The sequence below is a fragment of the Macrobrachium rosenbergii genome, chromosome 4 (assembly GCF_040412425.1).
Source record: "Macrobrachium rosenbergii isolate ZJJX-2024 chromosome 4, ASM4041242v1, whole genome shotgun sequence".
Taxonomy (NCBI): Eukaryota; Metazoa; Arthropoda; class Malacostraca; order Decapoda; family Palaemonidae; genus Macrobrachium; species Macrobrachium rosenbergii.
In genome coordinates this window covers 18,659,069-18,677,500 of record NC_089744.1, presented here as the reverse complement: position 1 = coordinate 18,677,500, position 18,432 = coordinate 18,659,069, and the positions used below count along the sequence as shown (strand labels likewise).

The window sequence follows — 18,432 nt, the reverse complement described above, 5'->3', positions numbered from 1 at the left end:
ACATATATATATATATATATATATATATATATATATATATATATATATATATATATATATATATATATATATATATGTAAGTGTTTGTCTGCGTGTTGCGTGCGTGTGCTTGTTTCTGTAGGGACGCGTGCAATCCTGTTTGTGCCATAGTTATACAGAAATAGTTTCTCGATAAAAACCACATCCTTATGGATTTTACCGATGAGGAGAAATAAATACATCCATATGGCTGAAGTCTTATAATTATGACTAATTTGCCATTCCCAGTCTCCTGTCCGTCGTCCCCCTTTCCCTCCCCCGAAAATAATAGTATTAACCCAATAGGACGTACCCGGAACTTCAAATGGATAATCCAGTGCATAATTATGAGTCTCTCTCTCTCTCTCTCTCTCTCTCTCTCTCTCTCTCTCTCTCTCTCTCTCTCTCTCTTCTTAAAAGCTGTATCACTATAAAGCTTATTACGATTTTTTGGGACGTCGATGGAATGGCAGGGTTAATTGTCTCTTTCCCTTTAATGAGGCAAGGAACGCTGCCATGAATTTGTGGAGACACCGAGCACACACACTCTATCTCTATCTCTGTCTCTCTCTCTCTCTCTCTCTGTCTCTCTCTGTTTATTTGTTTGTCCGTCTGCCTGGCTTAAACACACTCACACACGCTATATATATATATATATATATATATATATATATATATATATATATATATATATATATATATATATATATATATATATATATATATATATATATATATATATGTGTGTGTGTGTGTGTATAAACATATATATATATATATATATATATATATATATATATATATATATATATATATATATATATATATATATATATAACGGTGTATTAAATGTTTTGTATATAAACACCAGTAACACGTCGTTGGCCCTTCCAGTATATAGTTTACATAGGAAATCTGACGCTCTATTTGCGGCGATTGGCTAATGAACTCATTATACGTCGGCCGTGTTCAGAGCAACATTTTTTTACCACATTTCATGCAAAAATACTCCGAAATGTTAGTTCTCTAGCTAATACTCTGACCTAATTGAGATACATATTGCAATGGTTTGATAAGGTATTGTAAATAAAAACCAACTAATTTATGACTGAAATAGAATTCTGAGGCCTTTCCTTTGATCAATTGCAAACAATCTACATGGTCAGATCTGGAGTGAACAAGATATTACACAGAAGTGGGTCTTATGTCACTGCCAGTACTCTGGGGTTACACCGATAATATTTCTCCATCATTTTTCAAAATTTTCAGTAAATAACCAAAGGAAAGTAAGGAATTTCATAAGAACAAGCAGAGGGAATAAAAATGAAGGGGGACGACCAAGAGTTCTGTTTTGCGATAAGAACACGAAGATTTTGTTTAAAGCTTTGAGTGTCTTTTTTGCTGTTATTTAGCTTGGCAGCCATGCGTAGAGTGAAGTGTGGCAGCTTGGACTAGCTTGCTGATCTAGAAGCTTGCAGACTATAGATTTAGCTCACCATTGCCGAAAATCAGCATTTTAGGTAAAATCTAGAGAGAAGGCGTTTGTCAATTATTGCACTTCGTGGCTAAAATTAGTATCCTTCTTGCTATCATATACCAGGGTTGGAATTGAAGGAAAATCTTTCCTAAAAGGCTCCGAAAGAATCCCTTTTCCGGCATTTTATAATCTAGAGTCTCATTATAGTTCAAAACATTAAGTGACCACATTGCATTTTTAAAGGTCATCGTAAATGGAATCCTGAACACGTTTTTTTCCGTCCCCAGGTAAAAAGTATTTTCTCTGGACTAATCTGCTTTAGATTACACGGCCGACAGATTGTTATTTTGCCGTTGGGTCAACGAAGACAAACGAACAGCATGTTAAAATCTTGAGTCATAATCTTCAGTAAAAGAAGAAGAAGAAATTGTTTCGTACTCTGCCGCCAAAAATCTCGCGCCAAAAATCCCTCACAGCAAATCCTCGAACGAAACGAAGCCATCTGCGGTAAATCGATTCGGAGTCACTCCCGGACCCCCCAAACATGACCTATTCCCCTTCCCCTTCCCCTCCCCCTCACCCCCGCCACGAAAAAAAAAAACGTACTGATTTTATGCAAAACAAGTTAAACTGAAGACACCCGGAAATTCGCCATGCATATTCATGACTCATTTCAGACTTCCGTCTTTGGGAAATGGGTTTCCGTGCTGCATAAAATGGGATGTTTTCGGGTGTTGTGTTTCTGGGGAGTGCTACCTGAGTCAGATGTCGAGAGGGGTATATATATATATATATATATATATATATATATATATATATATATATATATATATATATATATATATATATCTACATATGTATATATATATGTATGTGTGTGTACATATATATCTATATATATTGGATACATCAATTAACTGCAGGTGAAGAAATAATACACTGGGTGTAGGCCTTGACTGGTATCGACTTTATTTCTAAGCCATTAATGTGTCATTGTGACATTATATATATATATATATATATATATATATATATATATATATATATATATATATATATATATATATATATATATATATACATATATGTATATATATACACACAGTATACACACACACACACACACATATATATATATATATATATATATATATATATATATATATATATATATATATACATATATACATATACATATAAAGCATTTTCTGCTTAACAACTTTTTCCCTAGGCTGAGCGAGGTTCCAGAAGTCATTGTTGTTTATTCACTTCTTCGGTAATGGATTTTCAAGATACACGTCTGAGTCGATTTTTATGCACGGGAAAGAACCATAAGCACGCTTTCTCTTCTTTCACCAAACGTCTCTATCCTGACATCAGCAGACGCCGACACCCATTAACAAGCATAAGCTGAAAGCTGTACCACTCAGCCACGATGTCTATGCACGCACACACAAGCACTCACACCCGCACTCACACACATATATACATATATATATATATATATATATATATATATATATATATATATATATATATATATATATATATATATATATATATATATATATATATATATATATATATATATATATATATATATATATATATATATATATATATATATATATATATATATATATATATATATATATATATATATATATATTATCTATATTTATATATTTGTGCATGATAGCCACAATGGCCTCTTCTCGATTTCTACAAAATTTTTGGGTACGCTTTCACTGGAAAGCCTAAGGTGCAAATGGAGACAAATGAAGAATCTATGACGCCCATGGCAGGATTCAAACCTTTACCCGATTCATCAGAATAAAATTAACGTTAACCACCCGACCATACATAGATATTTTCGTCGAATTCAGATATTTTTACTAGGGCTGGAAGAGACCTATCCTCAACACTGTAGCTGTGATGAAGTGTTTATTGCGTTTTAGACTGCTATATACACACAATCGCACCTATGTATATATATGCATACATATTTATACCTATATATATATATATCTATGTATATATACTGTATATGTATATATATTCATGAAGCCACAAATGCCGCTTAATATCAAATTCACACTACCTCCAGAATATCCCCGATGGGGAATTATCACCGAAGGGGAATTTATTAGTGATAAATGGATCGGTACTGCAGGGTCTCGATCCCTCGACGCAGTTACTTTCCAGCGACTCCAGTCGACGGTCCACCCACCGAGCCATCAAGAGATATTAAGCGACATTTGTAGCTTCATGAATGTATATAAATCACTGTGTGATAAAATTTCATATATGTATATATACCCATATATATATATATATATATATATATATATATATATATATATATATATATATATATATATATATATATATATATATATATCCCTATATACAGTATATATATGTACCTTTCTCCCTCTCTCTGGCTCTCTATCTCTCCTCTACACTCTACACACACACACACACACACACACACACACATATATATATATATATATATATATATATATATATATATATATATATATATATATATATATATATATACTATATATATACATACATATAATCATATATATATATATATATATATATATATATATATATATATATATATATATGTGTGTGTGTGTGTGTGTGTGTGTGTGTATATTTTGTACGTGTGCATGCGTATGCCAGTTCTTTAGTGGGTGTATATATATCCACACATTCAATAAAAAAGCAAGCACTTTGAGCCTGAGAGGCGAGAGGTTGAAGGAACGAGAGCGTTTTGAAAAATATTCCGACTTCAATCTGACCAAACAAAAAACGATTCTAGTGTCATAGTTAACGCTATACAAATACAAAAATGTTTGTTTTTCCGAATTCCAGTTAACGAAAGTGCCATCCAGATATAGCAGTTACAGAGAGAGAGAGAGAGAGAGAGAGAGAGAGAGAGAGAGAGAGAGCTTTTGATGGATGAGGGTGGGGAATCCAGCACGTGTCGGCTTCAATTTTTATATCTCTTTTCTTTTTATGCCAGTCGAATAGGATTTATTTTTGTAGAAAGATATTTGAATAAAGCAGTACTGTATATATACTGTAGTTGTTCGTTGGACGGGTCGGTATAGTTCTTGGCTAGCACTCTGCTGGGCCTGCGTACGAGTCTCCGACCGGCTAATGAAAAATTAGAGGAATTTATTTCTGGTGATAGAAATTCATTTCTCGGTTCAATGTGGTTCGGATTCCACAATAAGCTGTAGGTCCCGTTGCTAGGTAACCAGATGGTTTTTAGCCACGTAAAATGAGTCTAATCCTTCGGGCCAGCCCTAGGAGAGCTGTTAATCAGCTCAGTGGTCTGGTTAAACTAAGGTATACTTAACTTTTTAGCCACGTAAAGTAAGTCTAATCCTTCGGGCCAGCCCTAGGAGAGCTGTTAATCAGCTCAGTGGACTGGTTAAACTAAGGTACACTCTTAATGTTCTATTGGGATGCTGTAATAAGACATATGTCTCCCATTAAACTGATACATCGGCCTTTGCGCGACATGATTCAATAATGTTGGTTTTCGAATACTCTATCCCCGAAACGTTAGAAAAGCACATGAGAAAGTAAGGGCCTTATGTCCCTGGTATGCAAATAGGCATGTGAGATGAATGTAAATGGCGCGATATACGTCGGGACTTTGGCGTTCTTGACGTTTCTGTTGCGAAATGTTCCATTGCGATTGTAAATTTGGCTTTTTCCTGGAAGAGGTAAGTGTATGGGCCAGCGACTGTTGCCCTGCTAATCTGAATTGACAACCATTTTTGGGTATGCTTTCCTTTGGTTCAAATTTTACCTGTAATTTTTTGTAACTCCTTTTCCTATAATTTAAGCTATATACGAGGTGATACAGTCAATGGCTTCAGTGTCTGAAATGCTTAAGTAGATTGTATGTGACAAATGCAAGTGCTGAGGCCTGTTTAGTCTGTTATTTCCATTATTATTGGTGTAAAACCACCAATCTTTCTGCTGATGCTGAACTGCTAATTCTGGTGACTTCAGAATTACCCTTCATCTGCTATTGCTAGACCTATAATTCTAATACTGTGAAGACTCTTTGAACCTTTAGAGAAGCGGTTTTATAATAAAAAAAAAAAAAAAATTTCCTACATCTCATCTTTTGGCCATTGATATGACAGTATATTACCAGAAATAGATGCTGTCCAATGCTCTTCCCGATTATCCGGGGTTGTATGAACACTACGATAAACTGCTTTCCAGACTATTTTTAGATCCCGCATCCCCCTGGTTTTGTCCTGTTATTCAGAAGATAATAGCGCTGATTTCTATGACATGACAAGTGTATTCTTTGCGGTACACTTAATATTCTGATGTTGGGTGTTATCTTCATCTACCGATTCTCTTTGTAATTCTAATGTTTTTTTTTCTTCTCAATCCATTCCCACTACACAATTCACTTCTGAATTCTCTCGTCGTCTGTTGTATCATTTCTGTTGCTTGAAAGGCAAATTGAATTGTATTTTTATCAATATGTCTACATACATAGACCCGTAAATAAATCCACTTTTACTGACAGAGAAGTCATAATATCCTTCCAAGTTCACTGACTTGATAACCTCACCCCGAAATTCTGGATCTTGTTAAACTCCAAGATAGAGATGGCAACAGGGCTGTCAGTCAAACGGAAAAATATTTACTAATACGCTTTCAAATAGTAGATGAATAAAAAAAAGCACTTAGGCTGAAAGGAAAATATGTAAATGTCTTTCAGTCGCTAGGAGAGAGAAGGAGAGATATTAGCACTTCAGAATGCTTTGACAAATAAATATGTCGTAGGCGATGCGACATCAGTAAATTCACAAAATAAAGAAAAAAACAAAGCTTCTTCGATAAAGGAGAATTGCACTAAAACGAAATCACAAGAAAGGATTAAAGGATGTGTTGGCAATGCACCATCCGGAGAAGTCAGATGCATTCTGCACATAACCTTGGCATTACTAACCTGAGAGAGAGAGAGAGAGAGAGAGAGAGAGAGAGAGAGAGAGAGAGAGAGAGAGAGAGAGAGAGAGAGAGAGAGGCCTAGAGAACCAGTAACTGAAACCTCAGAAACAACTGCTGAGTGAGTGTGTTCAGACTAGTTTGCAAATAGAAGGATTCGAGAGATTGAAGATTAAAAGACACATTGAAGAATCAGTCTAAAGAGAAGGGGTTCAGTGACCCTGAGCAGTGTTTTCGAGCAACTGAATTTTTTTGCAGTGATCGACACAGTTTCCCGCAGACGCTGGCAGTCGTTTCCAGGAATGAAGCCTACCGAAGAGGCGCACCAAGGCTCATAACCTCAGGAGTTGGAAAATCGGAAGAAGGCAGATGAATTTTCCCAAAGATTTTCTGAAAATCTCTCCATCACTTTAATCTCAAGTGTTTTCTTTCCCCGTTGATTTAGGTTATGGTTATTCGTTGTTTTAGTCTGTTCCTAATGTTCTTTTTACATTTAATTTCCTCTCTGATGTTAAAGAATTGTCTCATGCTGTCCTGCCGTTTGCGCAGCGTGGTTCTTCTATTAATAGCTTCAGTGATTGCAGCAAAGTCAGGAATGTCATTTTCAAAGTAATTTTGAACTATGGTTGTATTTCAGTGGGTCAAAAGCAACTAACTGGCTTGGCGTTACAGTCCATCTTAAGTGATAGAGCTCAAAACACAGATTTTAACAAAACAAATAACATTGCATCAGTGAAATCAAGAAAGAACGGCTTTGGATATTAATCGTTTTGCCAATAAAAATGCTAAGTTTCTCGATTGTTATGTTAAGAGTTTTGAGACTGTAAATAAAATGAGCCTCTATTTTTTTTTATTTATTGTATTACCATGCTTCTGTTGGCCTAGATATACTTTGTTGTCACTTCTGTGGAAAATTTGATTTACCTACAAAGCATAGTTGGTGTGGGGTGATGGGGGGAGGGCGGTTAGGCTTTCATGATCATCTGGCCTGGGACTTGGGACCAAAATGACTACTTACGGCACAATTCCCAAGCAGCAGTCTCTTACTGGAACGGCGAGAGCCTGTTAGGCCTAGGGAAAATGAAGAAATTCCGGGACCTCAGCTATAAAGAAATTCTTGAGAAGGACTTGTCGAAATGGACAGCTGGTATTTGTATCTCCTGAAAGAATTAATGCATTGCTATTGAAGAAGAGGGTAGGCCAGCTTGACCTAGTCAAACTGAGGTTTCAGAAATAACTTCGTCTCAACAGACTCCAACGCATTACCACGTCATGGTTACGCCTTTGAGTTCCAAATGAATTAGATACTGACTTACAATTCCAAGTCAAGTTGATCAATAATAACCACAGTATACAACTGACTTCAAGCCGGATCAGACAGTCATTTATATCTTCATCAGCGCCGATGAAAATAGTCTATTGTGGTAGTTTTTTCCTCACCTGCCTCTGAACTATTCGTTGATAAAATGTACATTTTCTTCAATAAAAATTCATCTATTCTTTTAAAATTACTGGAGAGTTTGAATTCAGTTATATCACTTAAGGGAGTTAGAGAGAAATGTGCACTGAGGAAAGAAACACTAAATATTTCCAGTTACTCTCTGACTTTTCGGAGCAAGGCTGAGAAAGGGACACACGTCCATCGCTTTTCTGCAGCTTCCTACGTTTGGATCAAGGATCAGTCTAACTATTGCGCTGGGAGAATATATTGCAGAATTTTTTGGTTCTCAACAACTAGCTAAGTGCTATTAGTCAAACTTGCTAATGTTGAATGGCGCAAAATGCTAATGAAATGACTGTTTATAATCAACTGAAGTATGGAAGATGATCAGCACAGTAAGAGTATAATATGTAAGTGATTGTAAGTATGGTGGTATCAATTTTTGAATTTTGTCTTGATGGAGCATGTAAGGGGAGGCCGTAACTGTCTATTACCAATCACAGAAGACACCCCTTCGGCAGTGGGCGTGCCGTAAGGTGACTGGCAATTCTAATGTCCTTCGATCCTCCGTTGTTTCTTACGACTACTACCAAACTGTACTGATGACATGCAGAAAGTGGGGTTAGAGGATATCTTAAAATCGGTACTGCTTTGAATGAAACAGATCCATCAGATAATAATTTCAACCTTAGAAACCACTAAGGGAAGGGATGGTGGACTAATCTCAAGTGCAGTGCACCAAAGCCATCCAGACTGAATGTGTGGGGAAAATGCGCATAGGCATAGTATGGAAAAACTCTCTTTCGAAAGTTCACTTGGCGAGGATATCTGGTAAGCTACTACTGTGGGGATATTGGTACTAAATATATATATATATATATATATATATATATATATATATATATATATATATATATTATATATATAATATATAATTAGGAGGTTTTATAATGTAATGACCTAAAGCAACAGACGCTCGCTATAAAGATAGTGTTAGCAAGCACACGCCACTTTGATTCACTGGACAATGAGTTGACTGAATATGCACGCAGTGCAGCTTTTAAAGAAGCACTTTTAATTGCGTAATTTTATGATCTATCGCTCTTTGATATTGCTTTTTCTGTTATCTGATTACGTGCGGAGCTTCATCATAAATAACAGATAGATAGACATACACATACTATATATATATATATATATATATATATATATATATATATATATATATATATATATATATATATATATATATATATATATATATATATATATATATATACACACATACTTGCGTGTGTGTATACAGAGGCAGTATGAGTCTTTTCCTTTTGACACTACTCAGGAAACTGTCAAGCAGCTAAGGAGCTTTTCAACTGACGAGGGATTATAAATGTATGCCAAACACAAACAAGCAGGTCCCATTGCAAAGGAAATACCGCCACCAACTACGGTATAGTATATCATTTGAATCAACTCGGATGATAAGCCGCCTCCCTTTCAGAAAAACACTCCCGTCTCTGTGGCGCTGGAAACCCCGGTGTGTACGTACTCCGTTCATCCATCCCGGAACGACCCTGACTTTATACATTAAGAGAGAGAGAGAGAGAGAAGCAGAAAATAAACCGAGTGATTTCAAAAGAAACGAGGGTCGTCTTTTCAGTATCTTCCTCGTTCCCATTTAAAAGGAAGGTAGCTAGAATGGCATCACATTTGATTACTTTTCACTCTTAAAAAGGAAACCTTTTCGACGTGTCTCCTCTGATTTGTTTTTCCTTTTATTTATTTGTTGTCAGGTCAGACATCGGCACTACTAACGCTCCTGCTGTTCCTACTAGTGCTGTTGCTGCTGGTGCGTTAGTTAGCAGGTCTGCTGCTGCTAAGAATAGTTGTTGTGCTGATCGAGTCGCTGAATTGTTTGTTAATGTTAATGCAGCACTGCGGCTACCGCTAATTATTCCACTTCTTTTACTGCAAATGCTATTAACCCCGGTCCTAATGCTGCAACTATCAATATTGGCTATGCTACTACAGTACTATTGCCACTACTGTTGACTTACTAATGATAGAACTAATATAGCTAATAAAATTTGAAATAGTTTATTCCTATAGTATTACTAGACGCTGCAGTTACTCAAAAACTAATTTGTATACTTCAGCTTCTGATGCATCGATCACCACTACTATTGCAACTATTGCTAATACAAATATAAAAAGTCATTGCCATAACTCTACCACTACCAACTCTTCCGCAACAAACGCTACTGAGACGTTAAAAATTTGAGACATTCACTGGAGACACTGTAGACCTAATTGAGAGAGTGAAACTTGAGACTTTCCTGTCCATCAAAGGAAAGTATCCTAGACTTGGCTCCCTGAAAAAGAAAGTTCAATTTTCTTCCTTTCCCCCCCTTCGGCCGTTGACTAAAGGTGCCTAAGGAAGAGGGGGGACGGGTGGTTGGGGGCTTGATTCAGGAAAAACTTTTGGTTAAAAGGGCATCTCGGAAACCTTTCGATTCCTCTTTGATTAAGGGAAAGGGTCGGCCTTGACGACACGGTCTCGACTTCCGTCTCAGAATTTTACGTTGATTAAACTTTTGGCGGAAGAGTGTAGCCACGGATTATTAACTATTGGCAGTGTTAGTAGTATTAGTAGCAACGGAAGTAGCAGCATTAGAGACCAAACCATTAATCAGGAACTCGAAGAATAGCCTAATCACTTGAAAAAATTCGGAAATAAGTTTGTAGAGAAAACTAAAAAAAAAACAAAAAAAAAAATTAAATGCCTGATCAAGGCAAATGATCTGGACTAAAAATTCTTCATTGTAGGCTGTATGACAGAGACCACAGTCAATGAAGGCTTCACGGGTTGTGAAGAATGAAGTTAACTCAAATTTTGGTGCATCTCTCTCTCTTTATTTCATTGCGTTAAAACGGTGTTTCCAATTGCGTAATTTTTCTTGGTGATATAATGGACTTCTCTCTTGGGTAACGACAACTGCCTCGTGTATAGGTATAGGTTCGTTAAAGAAATCCAGAATCACAGCGAACGGAAGGCAGTCACGAATTCCGGAGGTTCATTGCATGAGACTCGAGAGTACCCTTAGGATCGCGGTATCCAACTTTGTTTGAAATGTCATTAACAGGTTGCTTTACATCAGTTTTCTAAATATATGTAAATACACGGGTTTTAACATAATATTCAATAAAAATTTTCTTATACACTTTAAATATATGTATTCAAAACTATTTTATTAAAATATTTCTTCTTATCCCTTAATATTTAATTAATATTTCTTCGCATTCGTACAGCTTACCTCTGCAATTATTTTGTGCGATATCACCGACGGGGACGCAGAGGAGAATTTAAATGTGTGGTACCAATTAAAGCAAGACTAGAATGCAAAATAGGTTTTGACCTGCATAGCGGTTCAGTCCCGAAATATTTCGGGACACCGAATTGTTTGAGTCCTCCTGGTGGCCGTGCAAAACGGCATCAGAATGTTTGAGCGTGGCTGAATCTAGACATACAGCTTATTAAGCGCGCTGCCGAAGCAAATTGCTAAAAGTTGGAGATATTCAAGACGAATCTAGAGATGAACTTATTCAAAAGCAACTTGGACAGCAAACTATACAATCTGACTAGCAATAAGAGCTCTGCTACATGGATTCCATGCTTTAAGAAGTAAACTCTGAAGATAAAGACCGTATTATTGTAAACCTATGAAATTTCAACAGTATTAAACGCGAGTTTTCAGGAAGATTAAGGCATAAAAAAGGAAGAATGATCTTGAAAAATTAAATTAGAAAGAAACTGAAAACCGGTACAGCAACGAATCATGGAAACTTAAGTTTAAGAGACATTTTCCGCTCGAATTTGTGCCATTAAAAACTTAATTTTTGTGATTTGTTCAACTTGAAATTTATTTTTCTGCTAACCAAGACTCCAAGGGTTGCATTTGCAAGGTTCACTGCTATTTTTACCCGCAGGGAGATGCCTCTGGAATACAGGTACCGTAAACTGGTCGAGAAAACGAGGCTATTAAATATATATATATATATATATATATATATATATATATATATATATATATATATATATATATATATATATATTTCCTGTGATTTGAATTCTCGCCCCACCATTCACGAATAAGGCGGAAAAGTTTAGTGGCATCTACTACAGTTAAATAAAACCCATTGTAACAATGTTAACCTATCTTTTAGTCTAGTTTCTCTACCAGTGACGAGAAGCTAGAGAACGAAAGTGCCGTACTTTTCAGTTATTAATCATTTTGTACTAGTTTCAAGCTGCCGAAGAATGTACAGTAGATCCATTGTACAATTTTTAGTGAAGTATGTCGTGGCTAAACGTGATTTCAGTCGATCTTACTGAGACATGAAATGACGAAACTTCACGGGAACGTAGTTGAGCTCACTATCAAGTACGACATGACCGAAATTCTGCTGGTGCCACAGCGAAGACTCTGTTATGCAAGTGTTGAGTGTTAACTTGTAATTATTTTGGCGTTCAAAGGTGTAACAGTTGTTACCTGATTTGATGCATACGTATTGATTTTATGCTTTGCAATAAGACATCCACGACGTGCCTGCCTTTCTTTACAAACACATGGTTAACCCATACTGGTCCGGGCCTTTTAGAACCTTGGCTACAAGAAGTCATAGAAGTTTGCGGTTAAGTAGGCCTAAGGTTACGTTCGGGAAGAAGAGCCTCCAAGCAAAGGTTAGTTGGAAACTAATTCGTAATTTTGGGCTTCAGGTGTGTAATGCTTTGTGTGTTTCCACTTGAAGTGGTGAGCTATTTTCTGTAGCCTAGCTGGAAGTTCTTCCAAAACAATGCGCAGCAGCACATGCGTCTTGCTGCTTTAAAAATGGTGCAAGCTACTTTTAATTAGGTATTGTTATTTTATAGTTTGAATATTTTGTATTTCAATTAATTTCCAGAATGTTTTCGTTAGTATGAAAGTCGTTGCAAGTAATTATTAATAACATGAATTATAAAGCTTTCCAAGGGAACAAAATCCTCATATCAGGTGAGGTTAGGTTAGGTTAGTCCGTACCTCGGCGTATTATCACTACCACATTGTTTAGCCAAAGATAAAAGGCGTCAAAGGAGGCGAATCCCCCATACCAAGTACGAAGTGACCCCAAAGGTTACGTTGAAGTTGATGTTATACTGGTTGTTCCAACAGCATATACTGCAACATGTTGGTTCAGTGAATGTGAAAAACATGTCATACTTTCTGGAGCACTGTTAGCACAACAAACTAACTGTCGATCGTACAATTCGAAGATCTTGTAAATTGAAGTGTCTTCGTCAAAATTTTATTTAAAGTAGAATTATATAAGCAGAACAGTTGAAAGCAACGTTACCTGTCGTAATGTTAGGTAACGATATATGGCACAGTTTTGGTTTCATCAGGTGGTAGCCTTTTTAGGCTAGTCAGAGCAAGCAAAGAAGTTAGGATTAGACTAGTCTAGGCATATGCCTGCAATATGGTTTTTCTGTAAATGTTTTATTATTCTGGCCATTATGCAAGCGCAATATCATTCGAATATATAGATTGTTTTCTGTAAGTAATGTTCACATGTTCATAATTACAAGAAAATATCTCGGGCCTAGATATATTACTTATTTATGGGCCTTCTTTGATGCCTGTTTGCCATGTGTAGTACATGATGGACTGAAGTACACATTAGGGCTTCGTGTTCTCAACAGCTCTGACAACATGACTGGTCAAACACAGGGATCCAAACACGGCTCATTTTAGTAACGCCAAGAACTTAACCGTGTTGTGGCAATTAAAGTTAGACGCCACCTTTAAGGCAGGTTAGGATTTACTCTTGTAGCCTAATTACTAAAACATTTTCCAGATTTTTACTCATGATTTTTTCTCTTTGGATCGTTTAGCGTTACATACATTAAAACACATTTTGTAGCTGCTTCTTATTTGCTCTGAATATATTAATCCATTGCTGTTGGTGTTTTCCTACCCAAAAACTCTAAGTCTCCCACTGGCCCCCCCAATATTGTAAGATGTATTGTCTGAGTTAGGTTAGGTAGGTTGGTTTGTTATGCATATAAAGCCTTGGCCTTTCTTGTAAATTTTCCATGCGAGCCCTGTAGATCCTACTTGCAGCTCTTTTGCAAAATGTTTCATTATCCATTTACCCCTCCTCAAAGTCTACATTCCCAATGTTTTTCATTATTGTGGGGAGGCGATATTAAGTGTAATTGATGAGTAAACGAACCATTTATCATAATTAGCCTATGAATGTAAGAATCGTATTGATCGCTTATATACAGTATCAGAGAAAACCATTGTGTGTATTCTTACGGGAATTTTGATAAAAAAGTAACCCATAATGCGTACCATAAGAAACTGGAATTTGAAGTTATCTAACAATTTGATTTAATATGCAAGCAATAACTGTGTGAAAAAATGTGCACGTATCGGTCAGCGGGAAGAGTATTGCAATGCGTCCTTTTTACACCAAAAAGTTTTTAGGCCACTGAGCTGATTAACTCTGGCCCGAGTTACACTTATTTTACGTGGCTAAGAACCAACTGGTTACACCAAATAATAGGTATGGGAGAGGGGGAGAAAAACTCCATTTGATGGCGAATTAGATTTTATGGTATCAGTATGATATGCTAGAGGTCTAATTTCTAACTTTTTGTATGATCGCAGTCAAATTCTTCACAATAGACCATACCACATCTAAGGTTGACTTGAAGGTAAATACCAATGTATAAAGAACACTAATTCTCAAGATCTTTGTAAATACCAAACAGGTAACCTCAACCTGTTCTGTAGCCAATGCTTTGAACCGGGTACAGTTAATCCTCATGTCCAGATCAGTATAACTGAGTATTATTATTATTATTATTATTATTATTATTATTATTATTATTATTATTATTATTATTAAAAGTGTGCAATAACTGTCATTATTAACTGCACCTCTCAAAGGTCTCTGACAAGGTCATCTTAATTACAACGTTTTTTTATACCAGACGTCAATCCCGGATGTAGTGATATGTATCCGTATTTCATGTATCTCAAGTGTGTTCGTCTCTCTCTCTCTCTCTCTCTCTCTCTCTCTCTCTCTCTCTCTCTCTCTCTCTCTCTCTCTCTCATTTGTTAATTGAGTAGTTTTTGTCTCTCATAATTGGCCAGATGTACACTCGGCATTTTTGTTTCCTTGTCTCCGCAGTCCATTGAAAATCGAATGTCAAAATAAAACATTTTAATTTTCTTTTACTTTGGAATATCCTGAATTAGCATAGGTGAATTTTTGATGTTTGGCTTTTGTATGTTAACTGGAAAACTGTATTGATACCAGGGAGAAAATGGATGTATCACAAACTGTGGGTTAGAATTAGCATGAAAATATGCTTGTCAGTGGGGAGATTAGGCGGTTGTTGAATGGTTTTAACTCTCTCTCTCTCTCTCTCTCTCTCTCTCTCTCTCTCTCTCTCTCTCTCTCTCTCTGTTCTTCATCCTATAACAAGACACCTTTGCTTGATGGTAATTTGGTATAAGTTTCGATTTTTGTTTTTATTCAACCATTCTTTTTTGAAGGCACTGGCAATATCCTCGCACAGGGGGCATTTATTGATGACATTTACTGATTTTTTTTTTTATATTATTTGAAAAGGAGAGAGTTACGTAAACGGGGGTGCATGATGTCTGCACATGACTGCCTGTTTAATCCATGAACAGCGTATTTCTTCCCAATAACTAAATTACCGGTATAGTAAACCAAGAGGTAAGTAGCCTAAGCTCTTCGTTGGGCGAGTCGGTAGAGTTGTGTCCTGGAAACTCGCTGGGCCCGAGTTCGCCTCTCCGCCTGGCTAACGAAGAGTTAGAGGAATTTATTTCTGGTGATAGAAACTCATTTCTCGCTATAATGTGGTTCGGATTCCACAATAAGCTGTAGGTCCCGTTGCTAAGTAACCAATTGGTTCTTAGCCACGTTAAATAAGTCTAATCCTTCGAGCCAGCCCTAGGAGAGCTGTTAATCAGCTCAGTGGTCTGGTTAAACTAAGGTATACTTAACTTTTTCAAGAGGTAAGTGGCAGCGAAGGGAAATTAGGGCTCTAATTCTAGAAAAAGGAAAATAGAAGGTACCAGCGATTACCGAGGTTTGGCTCTAAGGGGATGAGACTATCGCCAAAGCAAAGTAGCTAGGCATGATCATTTGCCTTCTCAAGCAACTTCTCTGACAAACTTCCTTAGAATTACAGCTGGTTTATTGTTTACTTTGTCTAAGGATGATTTTGTTTGGCTTGATATCAGTTAGTCGACTTGAACTGACGGTTCGGGTCGTGATCTGGTGCAATTTTGTCATTGCCGGTTTTGTAAGAAAAATATATTGCACCTAGCCTTCTAAATTTCACTGCCTTGTGGGCAGTTGTATGTGTTAGCAACATTTACTATAAACACACAAAAACATATATATATATATGTGTATATATTTTTACAAATTGGGTCTCGTTGGAGGAATTCAAGGGGGTCTTTATTTAGTTACTGCCTTAATGGACCAACAGAGAAGACCAACCTGTAACAAAATGAAGGGAAAAAAATGGATAACTTACCTTGATATTACCATAAGTTAACCAGGGATTGGAAGGTCGCCATGGGAAATGAGAATCCAGTCACGTTAAATTGAATTTATTCACAGAAGAAGCAATCAAGAAGGTAATCTGCACGGCTGATGATACAGCAAGTAAACACAAATAATGGAAAAATGCAAATTGACGATGTGTAGAAAATCTCTGCATATGACGAGGTAAATTCTTCTTGAATGATCAGGCTCTCTTGTGTGCAACGAAAATGGGGAACAGATTAGTGTCCCAGACTACGGACCAGGGAATTCTTGCGTTTATTGAAAATGGCAGTACTTTTAAGATGATCTGAGTTCGCAAAGCTTGGTCGACTGAGCAGAGTAGTAGCGAAAGTATTATAAAAAAGTATTATAAAAAACCTAACGGTTTTGCTTTTTTATATGTGGCGATGTAGTTGCGTTTTTCAGCGTGGTGTACTGTAGGCATTACTTGAGGGTCTTATCAGCGTCCCTTTGGCCCTAGCTGCAACCTCTTTCATTCCTTTTACTGTAACTCCGTTCATATCCTCTTTCTTACATCTGTCTTTTCACCCTGTCCTAACAGTTGATTCAAAGTGCAACTGTTAGGTTTTCCTCCTGTTACTCCTATCGAACCCTCTTACTGTCATTTCCCGTTTCAGCGGTAAATGACCTCATAGGTCCCAGCGCTTGACATGTGGCCTAAATCCTATATTCTATGTATCTGTCTGTCTATCTATCCCATGTTCCTGATAAGCAGGAACCTTGTCAATTGGCATTGAAGAACTACTCTCGAATAATAAGAACTTTGCATTAAGTTGAGGACGGGAACTCAAAGACTGCGGTACTGACCATCCAAAAAACAAACAATGACTAGGGATTTTAGACTGCTTTTAAAAAAGAAAAGGAAAGACGTTTCCTTTAGAAAATTTTATTTGGAAAGTCACAAGTCGTCGTTTTGATATCGCTGACGTCGCAAAATCGAGTGATTTGAGAGCACAAGAAGTAAAAAATGCGCCGAAGAAACTTCGGCGCAATCGAGTTTTCTGTACGGCGTATAATGCTGTATGAAACTCTCAGCCGCGGCCCATGAGACTTTCAACCACGGCCCGTTGGTGGCATGTGTTGTTGGCGCCTATAGCTGTGCCAAACGCACGATCATGGCTGAATTTAACCTTAAATAAAATAAAAACTACTGGGGTTAGAGGGCTGCAATTTGGTACGTTTGATGATTGGAGGGTAGATGATCAACATACCAATTTGCAGCCCTCTAGCCTAAGTAGTTTTTCAGAAGTGAGGGCGGACAGGAAAAGTGCGGACAGACAGACAACTAGCCATCTCAATAGTTTTTGTTTACAGCGGACAGACAGACAACTAGCCATCTCAATAGTTTTTGTTTACAGAAAACTAAAAACTGGTGACCTTGGTCTCGTTTTCAGGGTGGACTGTAACCTCCTCGTAATTGGTCTGTTTCTGTAACAGTTTTTACCTAAATATATACATAATGAAAGTGCAGTAAGCACTGATTAACGTGGATGATAACACTCAAGCAAGATAACGTGCAGTTCAAACAATAGTCTTGCAGTGCAATTAGGATGCAATGCAGTGGATCCAGAATCGGAATTTTTTAACTTACTTTTGGAAACCCTGGATGACGTCCAGGAAGGGTTTGAGGCTGTTGGGCTTGGAGCTACAGTTTGTATATCAAAATTTCATGTCAGTGGAGTTGTTTTAATCATATTTTTGATTTTGTGGTCAATAACTGAAAAGTTTTTAACACTTTTTTGCTTCATTATTCGTTTTCCGTAGACATTTGCTTAAACATTTGGTTGCCCATGCCACTGGACGCTATATAAAATCAGGGAGAGAGAGAGAGAGAGAGAGAGAG

General features: G+C 36.8%; 1 protein-coding gene across 2 annotated transcripts in view; it reads left to right on the top strand.

Moving 5' to 3' along the window:
- The window catches only part of Nep1 (Neprilysin 1), a 400,973-nt gene that overhangs the window by 12,856 nt on the left and 369,685 nt on the right, over positions 1 to 18,432 (top strand). Inside the window, exon 1 of one of the 2 annotated variants that reach the window (XM_067090434.1) lies at positions 12,389 to 12,678. The exons of the other annotated variant lie outside the window; for it this stretch is intronic. The gene's annotated coding sequence lies outside the window, so the exon portion shown is untranslated. Of the gene's footprint in view, positions 1 to 12,388; positions 12,679 to 18,432 lie in introns of those variants that run through there. 2 annotated transcript variants of the gene reach the window in all.